This window comes from Equus asinus, chromosome 15 (assembly GCF_041296235.1).
Source record: "Equus asinus isolate D_3611 breed Donkey chromosome 15, EquAss-T2T_v2, whole genome shotgun sequence".
NCBI classification, from domain to species: domain Eukaryota; kingdom Metazoa; phylum Chordata; class Mammalia; order Perissodactyla; family Equidae; genus Equus; species Equus asinus.
The window spans coordinates 44547821-44568010 of NC_091804.1; positions in this window are offsets into that span (position 1 = coordinate 44547821).

Sequence of the window (20190 nt, forward strand, 5' to 3'; positions counted from 1 at the left end):
AAAATACATAGCAATATACAGTAAAAATAATAGTAATAGTAAAAAGGGATGTCCTTCCTTGGACGCTTACTTTGTGCTAGGAGCTCGTCCAAGCGGCTCGTACACGCCGTCTCTGTGTTTTTGATCTTTCAGTCACTCTAGCCTCCCTTCAGCATTGTATCCTGTGTCCAGCTCCCCCGCCAGCGCTGTTTCCCCTGTGGGCGAGGAGAACAGCGCAGGTCCGGGGTTGTCGCCATGGTAGTCATGTCGGTGAGATGCTAGCATAGCTGTGCCAGTTATATACGTACATATATCCACACCTAGATGCGATGGACATATATAACGCCTTATAGATACAGTCATAGTATAGTCATGTATATATAACAGACTCAAAATCATGCATCACTGAACGACAGGGACGCGTCTGACAAATGTGTCGTCAGGTATTTCCTCATTGTGCAAACATTGTCGAGTGCACTTGCCCAAATGTAGATGGTGCAGCCTACCACACACCTAGGCTGTACGGTACTAATCGTATGGGACCACCGTCATAGATGCGGTCCATCACTGACCAAAACGTCATTGTGCAGCGCACACAGATACATATGCAGTCACGCACATGTGTGACCGACTTCCACATACCGCCATATATATATGACCGCCTTACATATACAGTCATATATATACACGGCAGACTTCCTGCCGCTGCATCCTCGGGCCACATGAAGGGGGAGATGATGCAGTGAGAGGAGGAGGTGGTGACATTGGCCTTGCTTTGGGCTCAGTGTGCCGGGCATGGAGCTAAGCCTTTGCACACACTTTCTCATGAATCCCTGGACCCCTTCCCCCCAGCAAAGCCAGGAGACAGAGCTGTCACCCCACCCCAGACGGGGAGCTCCTGAGCACAGTGGCGCTCCCGGACAGCTCACTGCTGTGCAGAGAACAGAACCTGGCGTGCCCTGGGTGCCCGACACATATTTGGAGGAATGAATTATACTCAACAAGTATTTGTCAAACCCAGAGATGCTTCCACCCCCAGGTCCACTCGGCCGGGTGGGGTCCGAAGGTGAGTGCCGCATCCGGGTCAGCTCAGACTCACTGTGGACGTGCTCCAGCCTTTCCCCAGCGTAATGGGGCAGGCGGCGAGGGAGCCAGGCAGAGGTGCCCATGGAGGCCTGATGGCTGGGACGGTAGTGCCATCGGTGCCAGCGCTTGGGGTTATATGTCAGCCACTGGCTTAAAAGTCCCAGGACAAGCAGAGACCTGGGCCCAGAGGAGAGGACCACAGGCTTGGGCAGGGGTCACTGTTTGGAGAGTCCAGCTCCTCGCGGACCTGCACGCATAGTGAGCCTCGCAGACCCAGAATTGAGTCAGAATGTGCTTCTGCCTCTCAGGGGTTTATAATTGGAGCAGGGGGACACCACACTGGATTGTTATTTTTAATTTTTTTTTTTTTTTTTAAAGATTGGCACCTGGGCTAACAACTGTTGGCAATCTTCTTTTGTTTTTGGTTTTTTTAAGGACTGGCAGCTGGGCTAACAACTGATGACAATCTTTTTTTTTTTTTTTCCCTGCTTTATCTCCCCCAACCCCCTCGTACACAGTTGTATATCTTAGTTGCAGGTCCTTCTAGTTGTGGGATGTGGGACGCCACCTCAACATGGCCTGATGAACGGTGCCATGTTTGCGCCCAGGATCCAAACCCTGGGCCACCGCAGTGGAGCGCACGAACTTAACCACTCGGCCACGGAGCTGGCCCCATTATTTTTAATTTTTAAAATTTCTAGATTAAAAAAAATTAGCATGGTGAAACATTTCCCACAGAAAAAAAGGGATAAGTTTGCTGAAAAATAAGTTTTGCTTTCCTCCCTTGACCCCAATCCCCCTCCCTAGAGGCTGCCGCTGTTACCTGTGAACACTTCCTTCCAGAAAGTCTGTGCAAAGATAAGTGTGTGATATAGACCCTTTATACCCTTATACTTTACACTCTTCTTTGTACCTTGTCCTTTTTCTTTCCTTAAAATAATAGCATTTATAGATCTATGGCATCATTTTTCATGGCTGCATACTATTCCATTGCACACATATGCCATAATATATCGAACATTTAACATTGGTGTTGTTTTGTTTCCTTTGCTAACAAAAATTACACTCTAAAGAACCTACCTAAATACTCACCTTTCTGAACATGTGGAAGAATGTATGTACATTCTATACATCCATATACATCATGTAGAAATAGAATTTCTGGAATATATGGCACGATCATGTCATACTATTATAGTTATTGCCAAATCACCCTCCCAAGAGTTTCTTGTCAAGAATCTCATGATTCTTTCCCCATATCCTTACAAACACTGTGTTATCAAACTTTTTGATAATCGTAAATCTGATACATAAAAATGTATCTCCTTGTTTATACTGACATTTCTTTTGTTAAGAGGTTGAGAATTTTTTCACATATTTGTTTTTATTTTTATATGAGCTGCCTATTCATATTTTTGCTCTTTTTTTCTATCAGGTTGTCTTCTTAATATTGATTTGTAAGAGCTTTTTATATATCGAGGAGCTTAGTGCTTTGCCTGGCATACCACTTTGGATTATATGAGTCTGGTTCAGCGGTCTTAGTCCAGAGACAAGTCCAGAAAAATATGGGAGTGAAGACAAGGGCCCCATGATGCTGTGTGAGTTTGTTTAAGTCAGGAGAGACTTTGGGGGGAAGTGATACCGAGACGTGTCTTAAAAGATGAGACGGAGGGAGAGGATGCTTCAGTTGAGTGGCTTATGTAAACAGAACGTCGTGGCAGGAACTTGTGTGTGTGTTGGCGGGAAGCTGGGGGAATTCAGAATAATTCTGTCCCCTGAAGGCAGAGCGCTAGGAGGGGCCCGGAGTGTCGGTGAGAGATGATATTGGAGGAGGCCGGTGGTGGAGCTGGCTTGCCTTCCTGCGGGCAGGAGGAGGCCACAGAAGGGGTTTTAAGCAAACGATCACATGATTTGATTAGTATTTTAAGAACACTACCCTGGCTGCTCTGCAGCGTGGACGGTAGGACAAGATTAGAGAAGGAAACCAGCTGGGGGGCTATTGCGCACCTGGAAGAGGTGACAGTGGCCCAGGTTGGGGTCCTGAGCCTGGCCTGTGGAGAGGTGGACGCCCTCGAAACCATTCCTGTCTGGGAGGGGGGATGGGCAGAACCGGTGATTGGCAGCTGTGGGGAACAGTGATTCCGTCCCAGTTCCTTGAGTGCAGTGGGAGTGAGAGGAGGCGGACGTCAGCGGGGATGGGAAGAGGGGAGCACGGGGCTGAGGTGGGGAGCTGGGCAGAGGGCGTTCCAGGAGGCTCTACCCAGCCAGTGGATGTTGCAAAGATCTCCGAGCCTGGATTAAATGTCGTTTGGGGCGTCTGCCCAGCCCAGACCCCCTTCTATAAGACCTGCCGTCCTTTCCACAGATGCGGGCTCTTACTGCCGGGTGACCCTGCCTCTTCATCGCTCCCTGGATGAGGGGCACACACCTGACCCAGAGGACACCACTCGGAGCCTCTTTCCCAGAATTTGGAGTTTGAACTGGGAAGACACTGGGTAATTGGCTGTGGGACCAGGGCTCATCTGACCAGTCCCGTGAGCTCTGAGGTGGCCGTGTCTGTGCCATGTGTGATTGAAGCAGGGGAGGCGGACTCTCAGAGAGCGATAAAGGGAAGTTCCTGGATGGAGAGAAGCTCAAGGAAGCACATTGGACCCCTCGGACATCACCATCCCTCCGCAGAGCTTGCTAACGAGGCAGTCAAGGAATGAAGAGGCAACAGGGACCCGGAGAAGGGCGCACAGGAGAAGTGCCCAAGCAATTGGAAACAGGAAAGCGGGCAGGTGGGTGGTAACTGGCTTAGCATTCCAGAGAATTCCATGAAGTTCTAAGTCTAGGGGGGTGGGGAGAGTGAGCACATTCACTCTAGAGAGCCCCAGAAACGGGGAATATCAGGGATTCCCTGGGGTGAGAAGGGAAATAGGAGGATTGGTGGAAAGGAGCGGCAAGACCCTGAGACCCTCCCCACCAATCGGTGAGCTCGGCATCCAGCCCTCCCAACCCCGGGAGGGACGACAGGTTTCCACTGAAGGTCAGAGCAGAGGAACTGGACTCGGAGACCCCAGCCTGACCAGGGCTACAGATCTTGGGCCAAAAACAGGGAGTTTGCAGGAAAGTTGATTTATTGAGCAGGGAAATGCTCGGCGTCCTCCCAGCCCAGCCTCCTGGATGCTGGCGGCCAGGATTCTCAGGGAGGGTCGCCAGAGAAAATGCAGCATGCCCAGTTACCTCCGAATTTCAGAAAAGCAACAAATACTCTTTAGCGTAAGCATACCACCAAGTCCTGTGAATTTTTGTTGGTAAAATCTGGCAGTGCTATTCAGGAGAAACTAAGAGGCCAAGAGACAAGTCTGAGAAGCATCATCCTCAACGAAGTGACTTGGGACCTTGGACCCCTACTGGCGGACCCAAGGGTGGCCAGGTCTCGTCCCTGCTCCCAGCAGCATTTGAGTCTCACTTTTGTTTGTTTGTTTTTGTTTTTTTTTGAGGAAGATTAGCCCTGAGCTAACATCCGCTGCTAATCCTCCTCTTTTTGCTGAGGAAGACTGGCCCTGAGCTAACATCCATGCCCACTTTCCTCTACTTTATTTGTGGGACGCCTACCACAGCATGGCTTGCCAAGTGGTGCCATATCTGCATCCGGGATCTGAACTGGTGAACCCCGGGCCGCCAAAGCGGAACATGCGCACTTAACTGCTGTGCCACCGGGCTGGCCCCTGAGTCTCACTTTAACAAGGAGCCAAGATGACCTGACATTAGCGGGAAGCTTCCCAAATGAAGGACAGTGACAAACACCAATAGAAAGAGGAATTCTGAGGAGGCAGGGACAATGTGGAGAGCAGAGGAGAGCTGCAGGGAAGCCGAGACCTCAGAGACCAGCCCCCAAGGGGGACTCTGGCCGGCTCCCCAGGTTGCGGTTCCTGGGGACCCCTCCCTCCCATCCCTGGTTTCTGTGACATAGCCCTCCATCTGCCAAAGGACCCCCTGGGCACTTGAGCTGCTGTGAATGTGTTTCCTGACCTTCTGACCAAAGGGCCCTTCTGTCCCAAGAAAAAAATGCCTCCTCTCCAGGATAGGCCTGGCCCGGCCCCTCCTCCTGCTGACCCCAGGCGGCTTGGAGGAGGAGGCCTCCCCTGGGCCAGCAGTCAACCCAGGGTCTCTGCCAAGTGACCCTGGCAGCTGCAGCCTCTCCGTGCCCCCGGGAGCCAGGGCCATGTCCAAAAGTCTCCATCTGAGGCTGGCCCCCGGCCGACTGCCCTCCCGGCCGGCAGGCTTAGGAGCCAGCTGGCTCTGCTGCTGGAGTGGGAGCCGCGCGCCCACATTTGGTTTGGGCCCCTCACTGATGCCCTCTCTCCTGCGTTCCCCTGAACCCGGCGGGCTCAGGCCCCCTGCATCTTCTCCTCTCCTCCAAGTCCAGAAGCTCCAGGAGGGACCGAGAGTAACAGGAGCATCTTCAAATCACGATCAGGGTCTTTACACATCTGAGAAGCTGTCTTGAACGTTCCTTCAACTCCACTTCGCCCATTGTAGGAAGCCGTTCCTCTCTGCCTGCAGGATTTAGTCCTTTTCGTTCTTTTTTGTAATGAGCATAGATTTATTTTACAGGTTCCAATTGCTAATATTGATATTCCCATTAGTTGATCAAAAAGAATGAGGTCATGGGGCTGGCCCGGTGGCCTAGTGGTTAAGTTTTGTGCACTCTGCTTTGGAAGCCCAGGTTCAAGGGTTCGGGTTCTGGGCACAGACCTACTCTACTCGTCAGCCATGCTGTGGCAGCATCCCACATACAAAGAAGAGGAAGACTGGCATGGATGTTAGCTCAAGAACAATCTTCCTCAAGCAAAAAAAAAAAAAAAAAAGAGGAAGATTGGCAACAGATGTTAGCTCAGCGTCAATCTTCCTCAGCAACAACAACAACAACAACAAAAAAGAATGAGTTCATTTTGGTAACACGGATATTTGAAATAGGGGTTTCATACTCAGCTGCAAAACAGAACAAAATCATTCCATTTGCAATAACATGGATGGACCTTGAGAGAATTATGTTAAGTGAAATAAGCCAGCGAGAGAAGGATAATCTGTGTATGACTCCACTCATATGAGGAATTTAAAATTATGGACTAAGAACAGTTTAGTGGATACCAGGGGAAAGGTGGGGTGGGGGGTGGGCACAAAGGGTGAAGTGGTGCACCTACAACATGCATGACAAACGTTAATGTACAACTGAAATTTCACAAGATTGTAAGCTATCAATAACTCAATAAAAAAAATGAAATAGGGGTTTCAAGTTAGGGTGATCAGCTAATCCTCAACATGTTGATGTTTGTCATCCACACCAGGGCATTTCTGAGAGTGACAGTGGGCACTTTTACTAATTATGCTGGGAAAATAGGGGTCACTAGGGACCGTCCCATGCAAACTAAGATGTATCCCGACCCTATTGATAGACGTATTATTGCTCAAGCCTTGGCAGCCCATTTATTTTAGAATTTGTTTGACAGTGAAAATAAGGGAGGAAATCTGATTCACGCACTGAGTGATGGGTTTTGTTTCGTGGGTTTGCTTGTTTTTAGCTTGCTTTACAGTGGTGCTCTCGTCTTGGCCCGCCTGGGACAGGGGTGGGCCAACTCAGCCTGTTTGTGTCAATAAAGTTTTATTGGCACACAGCCATGCCCACGTGTCTCTGGCTGCGTCCTTGCTGCCCGGGCAGAGCTGAGCGGCTGCAACAGAGACAGCATGGCTTCCCGCCTGAAATATTTAGTGTCTGGCCCTCTAGAGAACAAGTCCCCTCGGGAAACCTGGGGAACTTAAATTCTAATATCCCTCTCCCCAGAGATTCTGATTTAATTGCCCCCGGGGGTCGGCTGAGCTCCAGGGGTCTTAACGGCGCCTTAGGAGAATATACGGTGCAGTCAGCGCTGGGCAGAGCTGAGGCCGAGGGAGGAGGGAGGGGCGGCCTGGCTCGAGGGCGTGGAAGAGAATTCCAGGCAGAGGGAACAGCACCTGCGAGGACCCAGTGGGGGAGACCACAGGAGGCTTGAAGGCCCTGTGCTGCTGGAGCATGGAGAGTCCAGGGGAGCTGGAGAGGAAGCTGGAGGGAGGAGAGAGGTGGGTTCTGTGCGGCCCCCGGGGTTACATGGGACTGGTGAGCCGAGATCCCAGAAAACAAACTGCTGCCAGAGTTTAGGCAGCTCCACCTTGCAGGACAGCCCCCTGCTTCCTGGAAGAGCCAGGCTGCTCCCATCCCTGGTGGGGGAGACGGGAGCGGGCCGCGGGCTGGGATGTGGTAAGTGAAGGGTCAGGCGCAGGTGGTCATCTGTCTACGACGGCAGAGTGGCGGGTGGGGAAGCCTCGGACACGGGGGCCCCTTGGCCCAGGTTCAGGTGCCAGCCCTGCACTTCCCACCTGTCTTCAGGGGTCCCCAGGAAACAAACTTTGAAACAGAGACACGTGTGCAGGTAGTTGTATGGAGTGTGCTTTCAGGAGCCACATCTGCCAGCGGGGCGGGCAGGAGGGTCTCAGCCCACCCCCGGGGGAGCTCTGAGCTGGGTGGCCCTTCAGGGATGTCCTCAGTCAAAGGGAAGACTGTATGGGCCAGTCATTGGATGCAAGGTGCCCCCCAGGGAAGGGGCCATGGGCTTGGCTGAGGCAGCTCTCTGAGGTCAAGGGCAATTACCAGGGAGGACCTGGCAGTGAGCTGCCAGCGTCCTGACTCCTAGCCTCTGTCTTGAAGGGCTCATCTGAAACTACAGCATCTGCTGTAGCAGCTGTGTGACCTTGAGCACACTGCCTAACCTCTCTGAGCTTCCACTGTACAAAATGGAGTTGATGCGCTGGGAGGATTGGAGACATTGTATTCAAAACACCTGGCCCAGTCCCGGGCTCCAGAAGTGTTTGTTTAGGTGAAAGATGGGTGAACGTGTTACTTTGTCATCTGAACCCGTGCAAGAACTCCCTTTCCGGTGGAGAGATGATGGGGCTCTATGTCAGGAGACAGCGTCTGTCCCACCACTGACTGGTGTGTGACCATAGGCTGCTGCTCAGTTAAGCTCTCTGGGCCTTAATTTCTTCATTTTGCAAATAGGGATAACAACACCCATGCGCTCACCCTGGCGTGCTGGGAGCGAAGGGAGATCAGGAGATGGGGAGGTGAGGCTCTGAAGGGAGAAACTGCCATCGGTCTCCATGGGCAGTGGGCGCGCAGAAGGGGCTGTGTGGAAGGGTCCCAGGTGAGCTGGAGCCCTTGTCAGGCCTCGAGTGCAGCCCTACACCCACGAACGCACACACACATGGACAAGCACATGTACGCACTCCCTTTCACAGCCGTCTGCGTGTACACACTCTCCCTGTAAGCCCATAGAGGCACATGCACACACTTTGCATCCGCCCCCTCACACAAGCACATGTCCCCGAGGGTTTGCACCCTCATACACTCCCACCAGAGCAGGCAGAGGCTGGCCGTGGGGTCACCCGAGGGCCCCGCTCCCCTCCCAGCCGATGACCCCGTTGTGGAGGGCTGAGGAACGGGGTTGCCATGGAGCAGATGGAGCTGGGGGCCACGTGCGTGGAGGTCAGGCTGGCAAAGCCGTCCGTCTGCATCTCGTCGCAGGCTGCCAGGCCGGGCGAAGGCCACGTGCTGGGCCGAGGACTCCAAGCCAATGAGAGCGGGCTCCTTTGGGAATAGGGCTGGTCTGCAAAGCGAACAGCTGAGCGAGCAAACCCAGCTTAGCTTTTCATTTAGTGATTTGTCCCAGAAAACTCTGGAATGCACTGAAGAGTAAATGGTGTTCAGCGCTGATGAGTGGCGTTGAGGGTGAGTTCTCCTGTCATCCTTTGTTTTCCTTCATCTTCCTGTGGTCGGTCGCATGCATATGCTTTGAATAAGAATCAGGATGAGAGGGCCGGCCGTGGCCAAGCGGTTGGGTTCTCGAGCTCCACTTCAGTGGCCCAGGGTTTGGCCGGTTCTGATCCTGGGCTCGGACATGGTACCGCTCATCAAGCCATGCTGAGGCAGCATCCCATATGCCACAACTAGGAGGACCCACAACTAAAAATATATACAACTATGTACTGGGGGGCTTTGGGGAGAAAAAGGGAAAAAAAAATCTGAAAAAAAAAAGGAGAATCAGGATGGGAAATGCGCTTGGTCCAGGGCATTTGTTGATGTTCCTCCTGCATCCCTTCCCCGCCCCAGCCCCTCACTCACCCTCCTGCGCTCCTTGTGGCTCTGGAGGAGCTGACAATTGTGGAAGCTTGGGCCTGGGGCTATGGGGAGGGCGTGTGGGCCAGGCCTGACGAATCATAGCTCCCATCTCCAGGTCATGTGATTGTCACATGGCCCATGCTGAGCCAATCAGACCCTTCCTTGTCATTTTATACACGGGCTTGGGGAGATCAGCCCTCCCTTTCCTCTGGGATGTTAGAGCCCATGCTCCCTTTCCCATGGGAGCTACACGTGAGAAACCCCTCTGCAGTGGAACAGGCTGATACCTAGAGAAGCCAGCCATAGAAAAGAAATCCCTGATTGTAAGACACACAATTCATTATTTTATGTACAACTAAAAAAGAAAACAGCCTGCCAGTTAAACCATGACCTGCCTTTGGCTGTTAAGTCACATTCTGATTTCAGAGATATTAATATGTGAAAAAAATGTGTACCTGAGGATCAATGAAATGTGTATGTGGATGGATGGATGGATGGATGGCTAGAGATAGATACAGCAAGAGGGCATGAGCAAGAGAATGAGAGTTCTTATTAGGGCGAGAGTGTGTGTGCACACATGCGTATGTATGCAACAGAGAAAGAGGAGGAGATTCTTAAAAGCATCTTTGAGCACCTGGATTCAGCCATTCCTGAAGTTTACTTTGTTGTCAGAGGAGCCAGTAAAGATCCATTGTTTCTTAAGCACAGATGAATCAGATTTCTGCGATTCACAGTAGAAAGAGACTGGACTGATTCTTCTGCTTCTGATCCAATTTATTGTTCAGATGCAGGTAACAGAGAAGGTTCTCCTTTTCTGTCATCTCCTCATGGCTAAGGACCTGTAGCCTACGTCACTTTAAGGATCCCAAGTGACTGGTATGGACTGAGCCTGATCAGGCGTGCAACAGATATCTGAGGATTAGCTGTTGAAACGCCTTGGTTGCAAGTGTCAGAAACCTCAGTTGAAAGCAGCTTAAGCAAAAACTGGAATTTATTGGCTTGTGTATGTGAAAAGTCCAAGGGTGCACAAGCTTCAGGCACGGGTGGATCTAGAGACTCACATGACCTTTTCAGGACAGGTCGTGACTTTTCTGGGTTCTACTTTCTTCTCTGTTGGCTTTACTCTCAGACTGGCTGTCCTTGTGAGGTGATCCCTGGTCAAACACAGACCTTCTAAGCTAGCAATTCCAGTGGAAAGAGATTTTCTTCCTCCAAAACACTCGGATCGCGTAGGATTGAGCATCAGTGGGGAGACTGGGCCGGTGCCTGTGGGGAACCAGTCATGGATTCCGCGGACTGGACTGGAACATGCTGATTGGCCACGTGAGGTCATGTGACCTGGAGTGGACAGAGCATCAACCGCAGAAGATGATATGGACTGAAACTGATGGAGAGGTGGCTCCACAAAGGAAATTGGGGCGCTGTTACTGGAAGAAGGGAGCAAGGGTGCCCAGTAGGTGTCCCCAACAAGTCTAGCCCTGTCTTCTGGGTTGACACCATCCCAGGGAAGTCCTCCGAATCCTAGCTACCTGGTCCTCAGGGGCTGACCTCCCCCCAGAGAAGCTCTTCCCGCAGGGCTGCCATCCAGGGACCTCCCAGCATGTGGCAGGTGCTGGGGCTTGTCCTCCCCCTGCAGAAACGAAACAAAGGAGGCAAGCCAGCCTGCGACAAGGACCCCGGAGCCCTTTCTGGGCGCCATTGCGTGATTTACGTCTTTTGTGCCTGTAAAAAATGTGGTCTTAATACAGCGTGTTTGACAACGCGGGCAGGATTAAAGGGCAGCCCTAATTAACCCGGGGTGGGTCTCCAGCTGTTTACTCTCCAGAATAATTCCATGCGGCAGGCGTGATTAGGCATGTCATTCTCATGTCATTTGTGGGAGAGAAGTACGCTGTCCAAACAGTTTGTGGCTGGGAGACATGATGCTCAACAGGAATCAGCCCCTTAGTCCGCGGGAAGGATGGAATGAGGGTCTCTGAGCTGCAGCTGGACCAGCTGGAAGCCTGTCCCTGCTCTTCCAGGAGGAAGCAGCTGCCTGGCTAAAGAACCATCATAGGCTTCCACTTTCCAGCTGGGCAATCTCAGGTGAATGAGTTGCCCTCTCTGGCACTCACTACATTCATCTATAAAATGGGGCTTCTGTGGGATCCAGTGAGAGGATGCTCATAAAGGGCTTGGCATAGTGTCTAGCGCATCACAGAAGGTGCTCAATAAAGAGGCAGCAGCTGCTGCTGTTGCTATTAGTAGCAGTAGACCGTTCCACTTTCCAGACTGCTGCCAGAGGAAATTTTCAAAATGCAACCGTGGTCACATCACCTTCCACTCTCAGCTTCTTACCTCCCAAAGGCTTCATTCTCTTACAGCTGGGTGTCTCAACCTCAGCGCTATTGACGTTTGAGCCTCGTAATTCTCTACTGGGGGGGCAACCTGTGACTATAGGATGTTTAGCAAGCTGGCCTCTACCCACTAGATGCCAGTAGGACCCTGCCTGCTCCTGCCAAGTTGGGACAGCCAAAAATGTTTGCAGACATTACCAAATGGCCCCTAGAAAGGTTGCCTCTCCTCCACGCTACTCCCTTCCCAGGTGAGAACCACTGTCTTAAACCAAACCCAGAGCATGATCACGGCCTCCCAGGCCAGTGTGGTCTGGGGTCTGGCTCCCACACACCCCTCGGGTTTCACCCACCACTAAGCTTCCTCTTGTTCTCTTTGCTTGAGCCATTCTGGTCTCTCTGCCACAGGGACTTTGCACCTCCCAGCCCTCCCTGAGGAGCCTCTCCCGGCCTCCCTTGCCTCTTCACCTCTAACTCATCCTTCAGACCTCAGCTCGATGGTGACTTTTCAATGTCAGCCATTCTGGTAAGTGTGAATTGGGATCTCATTGTGGTTTTGATTACGGCTTTATTTTTAAAAATTCTCTGTTGGATGAGACCTAAAACAACTCCCACACAACTTGAGAAGTTTCTTTTCTTAAGACGATCCTGTGCATCAATTTTCAGAGAGAAAGAAACTAGCATTTACTCTGCACGCGCTCTCTGTCAGACCCTGGGCTAGGGGCTTTACAGATTTGATCTTGTCATCCTCAAGACAACTCAAAAGGTGTGGACGATCCTAGGGGCAGAATAGGGACAGGCACCGCTCTCCATCCCCAAACCTGAGCATGCAAACGAGACGTCAGGTTCTCACTCCCCGGGGACCTGATTCAGCAAGGGCTTCTGTGACAGGCACGGTGTGACAGTGACAGATGTGCCTGCCGAAAGCTGCTTTGGATGGGAGCCACCGCACGAGTCAGCCGGGTCTCAAGTACATGTTTCATTTCCCTTTAGTCTCTGCATCAGGCCCACAGGGTGCAGGTAAGGGGAGTGGAGGCTTTGCTTGCGGTTTCCACGAAGCCCTGTGTCCTAGTGGATCGATGCTGCGTCAGCCTCGTAGACTCTGGGCCTCCTAGATTTCTGGATTTCATAGGCCAGTAACATTTTCTCACCAATTTTTGATAACGGTGATAGGTGAAGGTTATTTTGCTGTGTGAAGGCATTTTTTACTTTTATTTTTTTGGTGAGAAATATTGGCCCTGAGCTAACGTCTGTGCCACTCTTCCTCTATTTTGCCTGTGGCATGCCGCCACAGCACGGCTTGACAAGTCGTGTGTAGGTCCACACCCGGGATCGGAACCTTCAAACCCCAGGCCACTGAAGTGGAGTGCACGAACTTAACCACTCACGTGCCACCAGGTCGGCCCCTGAAGGCATTTTTTAAGAATCCACTATCATTGTCTCTTCTTCGAGAGAGGACATTTGCACACTAGAACGCGTGTAAGTCAACATATAGTCCTTATTTTTCTCATTTTGCTGTGGACTAGTGGAAAATTCAGTGCACACTGGATTTTGCAAACCACCACAGGGATAGAAAAGTGCAGACTTTGGTCCCAGACCTACGTGTGGATCCCCAGCCTGGTACTGAAGGCCATGTGACTTTGGCAAAGTCACTCATCTTTCTAGGATCCAGTTTCTGGGTAAAGGCTCAGAAGGTTGTCTGCAGAAAGCACCTGGCACAGTGCCCAGCCCGTGCTAGAGGTTCATTCATAAGTGTTGGTTGAATGAATTTCTGATGTATTTCAGATCTGCAACCCCTTAGCCACAAATGCAAAACCTAAACCAGTATGAAGACAGAAAGTGCTTTTTCTTATGTTTGGTGCAAACTCCTTTGGCAGCAAAACCTGACATGAGGCTATTTTAGTTTTTCTTGATCTACTTATTGGCATGAGTAGTCATACGTTTTGCTCTGGAAATATTATCATACATGATACTGAAGTGTTTCCCCTGACCTCACAAGGGTGTCACATATTTATGGCACATGCAATGTGTTATCCTCCTATAATCTGGAACATCGTCAATTCTGACGTACATCTGGGCTTCAAATGTCAGAAACTAAATTCAGATTTACTTAGAAAAAGGAAAGGTATGTATCATTTCATGGACCTAAAAAAGCCAGGGACATTTCTGTGCCTTCAGGTGCAGCTGAATCCAGGCGCTCAAGTGATGTCTGGCTGTCTCTCTCTCTCTCAGCACTCAGTTCTGAGTGTTTGCTTTTCTTTGAGTGTTGGCTCCACTGTCATTCTTGCCTCAGTGGAGGGGACAGGGCAGCATAACTAGCTTAGTCTGGGCCACTCCTGCAGCTCTGCATTGGGTGGGGGAGGATGATGGCTCTTCAAGAGGAGTGTGGGGCGGGCCAAACCAGCAGATGCCCGCGGACCCGCTAGGAACTAGCTCTGCGGCAATGCAGTCCTTCATTTGGCATTCTCTGCTCCGGGGAAACCCCAGGCCGAGCACCTTGAAGGAGGCAGAGACTCCTGTTGTCTCTGAACCTCTCGTTTTGGCTCTGCGTCCACGTGTCCTGTGACATGTCTGCATGTCTCATGGTGGACTTACCTCTTGGTTCCCCAACTTGAACGCCACTCCCTGAGTCCTCTGGTGTTTGCGTTTCCTTCAGTGATTTGAAGAGCCCTGGCACATGCTGTTCCCTCCTGGAATATTCTTACCACCTTTCACCTGGTTAAAGCCGGCTCATTTGTGATCCTCAGCTTAAAGGACACGCCTTCAGAAAGGCTCTCCCTTCAAATTCCCACCGGGTCCCTGCCCTTCTTTTCTTCACAGTGTCAACTGCACTTTGTACATGTATATTAACGGGCTCTTTATTTGTTTAACAACCATCTCCCTGGTTAGAATGGCCTGTCTTGAAGGCAGGGCCACGTCGGCCTCACTCGCCCCTGAATCTCCTCGGCGCTAGACACACAGTGGGGGATCAATAAGTAATTTTTGAATGAGTGCATCCATGAATAAATGAATGAGGAGCAGAACTTGACTTCAAACCCTAGCTTCCCTGCCCAGGAGCTCCCACTGTTAACCGTTTTGCATCTCTCGATGTCTTCAGATCTAAATGAGAAGACCTGGGTCCATCTTATGCTAGAGTGTTCTAAAGAACATCACAACGGCTTTTCATTTTCCTCCTTTTCTGCGTATATTTCACCAGTGATGACCCTCCCCAGAAGGGCTGGACTCCTGGTTCTCAGCAGCCTGAGAGGCTTTCCTCTAGGTCCAGAGGCGCTCTCCCCTGCTGGCCTCTGCTTAGTTGAAATGTGGTGCCACTTGGATGGTTACGTGTTGGCAGCTTCCTGGCAGATAGGAGCTCTATGTACGTCTCTGGGCTTTTCCTGACGTTCTCCAGGGAAGGCTGTCTCCATCCCAGGCTGGTGGGCAGTGCTTTTCCATGAAGTGCCGCATGGGAGTGTGTAGTGGACGTATTTGCCATGTCTTCCCTGAACCTCACTGCCATTCTTTGGGAAACTGATCTCTGTGATTCTGATAGGAATGGCCAGTCACAGAATTCTCTCCTGGGGCTGAGCTGTGGTCGGGTGACTGAGCTGCACCAATTGCCATGGTCAGGGCGGTTGGTCCAGGCACATGACCCGAGCTAAGCCAACTGGAGTCTTTCTTTGGGATTTCTCTAATCTCTGCTTGTGATGTCAGATGACCGTGAGGCTGGACCCCGTGTGGCCACAGTTCTAGCCTCAGGGAATAGCCATTCTGAGAGAATAAAGCTGGCTCACCAAGAGAAGCAAAGACAATTAAAATAGAAGGCCCTTAGAATAGCCATGAGCCCATTTATTGGATACCTCCTATGTGCCAGGCACTTTGCACACATTTTTCCTAAAGCGTCAACCAGCATTGTGACGGGAGGGTGACATGGAGATGATGAGGCTCTTGGAGGTTCAGGCACTTGCCTAAGATTTCGAGTGGCAGAGTCAAGATTCTGACACCGTGGGCCCTGCACTCACCCGTGGGATGCGTGCCGCCTCCCCTCCTGGGGAGTCCCCTGCCTCGAGCTTGTCTTGCCCCAGGAGAGCTGAGGGCCCCCTCCACACAGCTGTTGTCACCGTGGGCGAGGAGGGGCTCATGCCTGGCTGAGTGTGGAGTGAGTGGAGGACCCCGCGCCAAGGTCTCAGATGCCTCCCTTCCCTCCCTCAGGGCAGATGCATCTGGGGCCACAATGGAAGCTACTCTTAAGAATACCTGTGAAACAAAGGGCTGCCTTCATGAGAGAGAAAGTCCCTCTGGCCAGCACCAAGCCAAACTTGCCAGTTAAATAAACAGCTGCAAAGCACGCCCATTCCAAGGAAGGAGTTAGAAAACAATCCTACACCTCTCGCTTGGGGAGCCACACTGGGAGGCTGGGACAGAGGGAAAGGCCCCCGGTGACCCAGCTAATGGCTGCAGGAATCGCTGGCACGTCTTAGAGCTGGAGCGTACCAGCTCCCGGCTCCATCAGCCGGAACAAAGAACTGAATGCGTTCCTGAGTGGGGCTCCCCAACCCAGGAGCAGGGCTGGGGGGCTCTCCTAAGGACAGGAAGGCCCCTCTGTGCCAGATTTTCAGCAAGATCAGGATGTGGAGAAAGCCCAGCTTACCACATCCCCTTGGCGAACTGTGACAAGAAACGCACCCGCTTTCAACACCACTCTTGTTCTCCATCAATGGGTTCCATTGTAGGCATGAATTCCTCAGCTCCAGGACTTGGTTCTGTGCCCTGTCCAGAGTCCCAAACCAGGGGACCTGGGCTTATCCGCTGCCTTCTCGGAGCTGGGAAGCATCCTCAGTCTTGCCCAAGAGCCCCACTGAGGAAGTTTCCTCTCGCTCCCCATCAGTGGAGGGACAGAGACGTAGAGGAAATGCTCTGCCATCCTCCCTCCGCCACTTGAGCCTTTGAGGTCTCTGTCGTTGCCCTTTTCTCGCTACTTTCCACTTGACGTCCCCCATTCAAGGCCAGGTCAGAGGTCGGCAAACTACCACCTGGCCCCACTTTGGGCCGCTACCTGATTTTCTAAATAAAGTTTTATTAGAACAACCCTGCCCGTTCATTCACATATTGCTGATGGCTGCTCTTGCCCTGCCATGGCAGAGTGGAGTAGTGGTAACAGAGATTGTACGGCCCGGCAAAGCCTAACATTTTTACTACCTGGTGCTTTAAAGAAAGACTTTGCCCACTTGTGGTCTAAATCCAAGGGGAGCTGTGGGCAATTTACTGTCTGGCATTTACAGTCCCCGGCTCAAATGACTGGTTCCTTCATTTGACAAATACTACCTGAGCATCTACTGTGCACCAAGCTCTGAGCTGGTTGCTAAGGATACAGCGATGGAGGAGGCAGAACGTTGCTTGCCCTCAAAGGAAGCAGAGCAGTCGGCCGCCGCACAAGCAGTTCACACGTACTTCGTTACGACGGCGCTGAGTGTCGTAAAGGAAGCCCTGGTGCGGCGCGTGTGCTGAGTGTCGTAAAGGAAGACGTGGTGCGCCGCGTGTGCTGAGTGTCGTAAAGGAAGCCGTGCTGTGCTGCGTGGACGCAACCCGGGGGCAAGGACGGCCCGCTGGTGGGAACAGTGTGTCAGCTGAGACCTTGAGGATGAGTGGGACCAAGGTCTTCGGGCTGTGGGGAGAGAGAGGATGGAGAACCCTCTAGACAGAGGGCTCTGCCTGGCAAGGCGGCACAGAGCACGGCCCCTGTAGGAATGGAGTGAGGTCTTGGGAGGACGCATGAGGGATGAGCTTCGCGAATGGGCGCCCTATGGGGCCGGCCTGTGGCCGAGTCGTTAAGTTCGCGCGCTCCACTTCCGCGGCCCAGGGTTGCGCTGGTTCGGATCCTGGGCGCGGGCGTGGCACCGCTCATCGGGCCATGCTGAGGCGGCGTCCCACATGCCACAACTAGTAGGACCCACAACTAAGAAATATACAACTATGTACTGGGGGGATTTGGGGAGAATAAACAGAAAATAAAGAAGATTGGCAACGTCGTTAGCTCAAGTGCCAATCTTTGAAAAACAAACAAAAAGAATGGGCAGCCTGGGATGGGTGGCTGCCCTGGGCCGTGGGTCCACCAGGACTGGTCTGGTGAGAGACTGGGACGGTCCCTCCTTGTTTAAGACACTGACCTTTCTCTTCTCCCTCGTACAAAGCCCAGTTTAAATTCAGATCAACAAACAGGTTCTTCAAAAGTGGTGTGGTTCAATTTGGTAGCTACTAGCCACACGTGGCTATGCAAGTCTAAATTCAAAATAATTAAAACAAAATTTAAAATGTCCAGATCCTCAGTCACACCAGCCGTATTGCAAGTGCTAGATGGCCTCACGTGGTAGCCACAGTGGACACTGCAGATACAGAACATTTCCATCATCGTGAGAGTTCCCTTGGGCAGTGTTGGCCTAAGGGAAGACTGTGGCCCAATCCTCTATCAAGAAGTCACCATGTGAGGGAGCTGGCCCTGTGGCCTAGTGGTTAAGTTCAGTATGCTCCACTTCAGTGGCGTGGATTTGGTTCCTGGGTGCAGACCTACACCACTCGTTGGTGGCCATGCTGTGGCACCAACACACATACAAAACAGAGGAAGACTGGCACAGATGTTAGCTCTGGGCACCTTTTCCCTCAGCAAAAAAAAATCAACAGGGAAGCCACCATGTGAGGACTTGTCTTTCAACTGGAAAAGTAAGGAGCCTGGGCTTCAGGCTTTGCACTCGTCCATCCACAAGCTGTTGATCTTGGGCAAGTTTCCCTGAATGGCAACTGTAATAATTTTAACTTTTGCAGTAGAGTGAAAAAAATAACCTTCGTGGTGGCCCCAAGAATCCCTATTAGGGAGGAAATTGTCTTCATCTGTGAAAACAAAACGCTGAATTGCTGTGGAGGAAGGCGAGGCATGAGGGATGGGCTGAGTGCATTGGAAGGAGCAGGAACGTGTGCATGAGAAGAGCAGCAAGGAGAATTCACATGAGGCTGTGTGATGGAGTGGTCGGTGACAGACCCCAGTGCTGGTGCGGCTGAAGATCTTTTCAGAACAAGGATGTCTAAAGAGCAATTAGACGCTCTTTGCAGGCTGAGCTGCGGGCCCGGATCCTGAGCCCAGCCCTCCCCTCCAGCACTGTTCCCCATGAGTGTCTCAGGAGATTGGGGAAGGGGGTGGGGTGTGGAAGTCCGGGAGGGGGCTTTTCCCAGCTGGCTCTTCAAGGTGTGGGAGAGAAAGCACGTGGAGGAGGCAGGAGGATCCACCCACCATATTAATTCAGGGAAGAGACTCGGAATCTGAGGGCCCTTGAGAGGTCGGATGGATTGGAATTCACAGAAATCTTGGGAAGGTCTTCGGACATTCACCGGACGGAGAACGGGAGGACCAGGTCACCTCAAGGGCCAGGAGGCCTCCGTGGACGTCTGGGTCACACTCAACTTTGAACTCTGAGGGCCGGGTCCCAACCTCCCCGTCTTTGTGCAAAGCCCTGTGTTCTGGGTATGTGGGCAGGGTACTGGAAATACCCATTGGTTTGAACTGGAGGTCATTGCTTTGTTAATTAATTAATTCATTCACATGAATAATTGGGCGGGCCTACTTTGGTTGCATGTGTCCAAAACCCCCATCCAGACTAATTTAATGGAAAAAAAAGGGAATGAATAACTTACGTAACAATAATAATCCAGGGAGTGAATCAAATCTGGCTTTAGGGAAAGTTGGACCGGGCTCTGAGAATAGAAAAAGGACGAGTTCTGTCTCCGCTCACTGGTCCCTCTTTGCAGTCTAACAAGATGGCTGCCAGCAGCTCCAGAGTGATGTGAACTTCCTGACTCCAGATCTAGGGGAACAAGGAGAGCTTTCCAGAAGCCCTAGTGACAATCTCCTGGTCAGTCATTGGCTCTGTGGGGTCATGTGCTTATCCCTGAACCCGTGGAACAGAATGGTCTGACTGGTCTGGGCTCTCACGTGTTCTCCATGGGCTGAGCTGGAGAAATTAAGGAACAAAGTAAATCGAGGGAACCTAGGAACGTGGAGAGAGCTGAGCGGATGCTGGGCATGGAACGAGAGATGTCTACCATAATGAACCCACTCGACAGCCTAGGGCTGGCTCTGAGGGCAGCAGAGGGTGGGCTGGGCGCGGTCCTCAGGAAGCTTACAGTCTGTCGGGGGCTGACCCTTACCCTGACAGCCCTTTGCCTGCCCTCCGTCCTGGCCTGAGTCCAGCCCAGGGAGAGGAGTGAAATTAACTGTCCATTGTTATCGTGACACTTCCTGAGAGCAACAAAGGGCTTTTCATGGCGAGAAAACGAAGCAGGTAGATGCGGGACAACCTGGATGTCACAGAATTTGGTTGTTGAGGTGCCAGATGGAAACTACCCAACAGGTCATGTTCAGAGTTTGGAGCTAAAACAAACGTACTCTTAAAAAAAAAGTCCATATATGGTTAACATTTCAGGTACGCTTTCTGGAGTGAAGAGCACTGGGCTGGATACTCAGAAACTGAAAACACACAGAAGGTTCTGGAAAAATCAGTGAATAATGGGAGTCAAGTTCTCTTCCAGGTTTCACCCTCACTCTGGCTGGATTCATTCTGCTAT